Raw genomic sequence first — 4,478 nt, forward strand, 5'->3', positions numbered from 1 at the left:
TACAGGGGAGGCTGGTCTCTCCTGCTTGATTGGGCTTCAACACAGCAGAGACAAACATTACATCTCTCATCTACTAAATGTATGGTGTTTTTGGTTTATGTCAGTTTCAATGTTTGTTATGCTATAAATGGTTATTTAATGGTAAAATGAACTAGAAGTAAAATGAATTAGAAAATGTTATATTTTGCAATTCTGAGTAATTACTACTTTAGTAAGGAATTACACATTAATCAGTACTACTGCAGTTGCTAAATAATTCCAATAGATGGCAGCATAAGACCACGATAGATAGTTCAGTAGATTAGTTTAGTTTTCTCCCTGGATACACCACCACTCCCCCTCACAGGAAAAGTTCCCTCTACTCTAGTACATTCATTGTCAAATTCATCAACCAGCATCGACCCGCTCTGCCTTCTCGCACAAGCAGACAACTCAGCCACCGCCAAAAAGCTTGTGTCCTTACTCTGCCTTCTCGCACAAATGAGGGTCATGTTGAGGTAAATTCGCTAACCGTTGCATGATGTCATTTTTGTCGGGCTGGAAGATGCACTCTCATCTTTTCTATTCCGAGGCTGTTTAGTCCAAATATGAGATATTAAGAAAATATGTTAAAATGCATGTATACTAAGGTTGAGGTTAGAGCATCTGACTAGTGATTATTTGGCTGTATATTTTTTATAAATATTTAGCAATTAAAAGTTATTAATTCATATACAGCCATTGGTGGGGCAGCTGAAAAATAAAGTGTATTTTGTCTTGTTAATTCCTTAGATCAAGTCTCAAACCTGCCCCATCTATCCCAAGCCAATTGCTGGACTTTCACATAGAGGTTACTTGGTCACACAGTTCAAACCACATTTGAAAAATAAAACACATGTGGCTTGTTGATCAAGTGTTCTGCCTTGAAATAATAAATATAATAAAATAACTAATAACAAAATAAAAACAGCACAATCTTTAGACAGGTTTTGATTGACAAAATAATCAAAATGCTATGTATTACTATAATGGTATTTACTAAAATAGTTTCTAAAAGTGTTCTAGGCTACCCTACCCTAATTTATTGGCGGGCTGGAAGACTCTCTCGTATTTTCTATTCCGAGGTTGTTCACTACATTTGAAAAATAAAACACATGCGGCTTGTTGATCAAGTGTTCTGCCTTGAAATAATAAATATAATAAAATAACTAATAACAAAATAAAAACAGCACAGTGCTTAGACAGGTTTTGATTAACAAAATATTCAAATGCTAAAAAATAATGTGTTTATAGCTCTCTTGTGGCTTTCTGTGGGTACTACATAACTAATTCGCAACACCTGCTAGGCTCATAATCTGAGGTAGCAACTGAGTCAGATCTACAAATCAATGAGCTAGACCTGTCCATTTGGTTTGCAACTCAGTGAACCTGTGCAGCGTTCACTCAATTCGATGTCAACGAATGAAGATTCCAATGCAAATCAAATTACCCAGCAGCCATTTAGATACAACAAATCGTCACAGCAATTAAATCATTCTCGGCCACATCTTGAAAACTAGGACAGGGACATCCGTTTTGTTTAAGTTGAACACTTTTTTCTGAAAACCAATATGGGCTCCCAAGTGGTGCAGCGGTCTAAGACACTGCATCTCAGTATAATAAGTTACCTGAGGTCAGCGTTCAAGATTCATGCCGACAGGTCTAATTGATAACAACAACGAAGCTGCCATTGTGACGCAGAACAATGAGCTGGGAATAGAATGTTCAGAAGGTGAGTTGGTGCCACGGTGCTCAATAGAACTAATAGGAGCTGGCAGGGAGAAAAATGACCTAAAATAAGGTCTGTTTTTTCACGATTACTTCATAACTAGAGACATAATATAAGATAAGGTAATGTTATGAAACTGGGCTCCATGGCGGATGCAATGAACAAGTTGTCAGAAAAAAACATTGTTGAAAACGTCATGTGTCCAGCCTACTGAGGCGCCACGAAAATAATATTCAAAAGTTCGGTCCTTGGACACAGAGGGTTTAAACACTAAAGTTAACGTGAATCGAGTGAAGAGAGGAGAACCGGACAGAGGTAGCCAGCATCCTTCAACGAGAGAGGGAGAAGCCCTCCACAGGATGTAACAGGTGGAAGAAACATCCGGGTATCCCCATTGGTCCCCATAAACGCAGGCAGCCGGCGATGTAGTGATAAAGCACTAAATAAACTCCAGTTAAATAATAACCCCCCTTGGGTTGTGCCGTGGCGGAGATATTTGTGGGCTATACTCGGCCTTGTCTCAAGATGGTAAGTTGGTGGTTGATGATATCCCTCTAGTGGTGTGGGGGCTGTGCTTTGGAAAAGTGTGTGGGGTTATATCCTGCCTGTTTGGCCTTGTCCGGGTGTATCGTCGGATGGGGCCACAGTGCCTCCCGACCCCTCCTGTCTCATCCTCCAGTATTTCTGCAGAAGTAGTTTATGTGTCGGGGGATAGGGTCAGTCTGTTATATCTGGAGTATTTCTCCTATCTTATCCGGTGTCCGGTGTGAATTTAAGTATACTCTCTCTAATTCTCTCTCTCTTTCTCTCTCTCTTTCATTCTTTCTTTCTATCTCTCTCTCAGAGGACCTGAGCCCTTGGACCATGCCTCAGGACTACCTGGCCTGATGACTACCTGCTGTCCCCAATCCACCTGGCCGTGCTGCTGCTCCAGTTTCAACTGTTCTGCCTGCGGCTATGGAACCCTGACCTGTTCACCGGATGTGCTACCTGTGTGTTTGGATATAATGAAGAGATGTCTCCCTGACCACCAGTGTGTTGGATATAATGAAGAGATGTCTCCCTGACCACCAGTGTGGATATAATGAAGAGATGTCTCCCTGACCACCAGTGTGGATATAATGAAGAGATGTCTCCCTGACCACCAGTGTGTTGGATATAATGAAGAGATGTCTCCCTGACCACCAGTGTGGATATAATGAAGAGATGTCTCCCTGACCACCAGTGTGTTTGGATATAATGAAGAGATGTCTCCCTGACCACCAGTGTGTTTGGATATAATGAAGAGATGTCTCCCTGACCACCAGTGTGTTTGGATATAATGAAGAGATGTCTCCCTGACCACCAGTGTGTTTGGATATAATGAAGAGATGTCTCCCTGACCACCAGTGTGGATATAATGAAGAGATGTCTCCCTGACCACCAGTGTGTTTGGATATAATGAAGAGATGTCTCCCTGACCACCAGTGTGGATATAATGAAGAGATGTCTCCCTGACCACCAGTGTGGATATAATGAAGAGATGTCTCCCTGACCACCAGAGTGGATATAATGAAGAGATGTCTCCCTGACCACCAGTGTGGTTGGATATAATGAAGAAATGTCTCCCTGACCACCAGTGTGTTGGATATAATGAAGAGATGTCTCCCTGACCACCAGTGTGTTGGATATAATGAAGAGATGTCTCCCTGGTCACCAGTGTGGATATAATGAAGAGATGTCTCCCTGACCACCAGTGTGTTTGATATAATGAAGAGATGTCTCCCTGACCACCTGTGTGTTTGGATATAATGAAGAGATGCCTCCCTGACCACCAGTGTGGATATAATGAAGAGATGTCTCCCTGACCACCAGTGTGTTGGATATAATGAAGAGATGTCTCCCTGACCACCAGTGTGGATATAATGAAGAGATGTCTCCCTGACCACCAGTGTGTTGGATATAATGAAGAGATGTCTCCCTGAACACCAGTGTGGATATAATGAAGAGATGTCTCCCTGACCACCAGTGTGGATATAATGAAGAGATGTCTCCCTGACCACCAGTGTGTTTGATATAATGAAGAGATGTCTCCCTGACCACCAGTGTGGATGTAATGAAGAGATGTCTCCCTGACCACCAGTGTGTGTGGATATAATGAAGAGATGTCTCCCTGACCACCAGTGTGTTTGGATATAATGAAGAGATGTCTCCCTGAACACCAGTGTGTTGGATATAATGAAGAGATGCCTCCCTGACCACCAGTGTGTTGGATATAATGAAGAGATGTCTCCCTGACCACCAGTGTGTTTGGATATAATGAAGAGATGTCTCCCTGACCACCAGTGTGGATATAATGAAGAGATGTCTCCCTGACCACCAGTGTGTTTAGATATAATGAAGAGATGTCTCCCTGACCACCAGTGTGGATATAATGAAGAGATGTCTCCCTGACCACCAGTGTGGATATAATGAAGAGATGTCTCCCTGACCACCAGTGTGTTTGGATATAATGAAGAGATGTCTCCCTGACCACCAGTGTGGATATAATGAAGAGATGTCTCCCTGACCACCAGTGTGGATATAATGAAGAGATGTCTCCCTGACCACCAGTGTGTTTGGATATAATGAAGAGATGTCTCCCTGACCACCAGTGTGTTTGGATATAATGAAGAGATGTCTCCCTGACCACCAGTGTGTTTGGATATAATGAAGAGATGTCTCCCTGACCACCAGTGTGTTTGGATATAAT

The sequence above is a fragment of the Salvelinus fontinalis genome, unplaced genomic scaffold (genome assembly GCF_029448725.1).
Source record: "Salvelinus fontinalis isolate EN_2023a unplaced genomic scaffold, ASM2944872v1 scaffold_0004, whole genome shotgun sequence".
In the NCBI taxonomy this organism is placed as follows: domain Eukaryota; kingdom Metazoa; phylum Chordata; class Actinopteri; order Salmoniformes; family Salmonidae; genus Salvelinus; species Salvelinus fontinalis.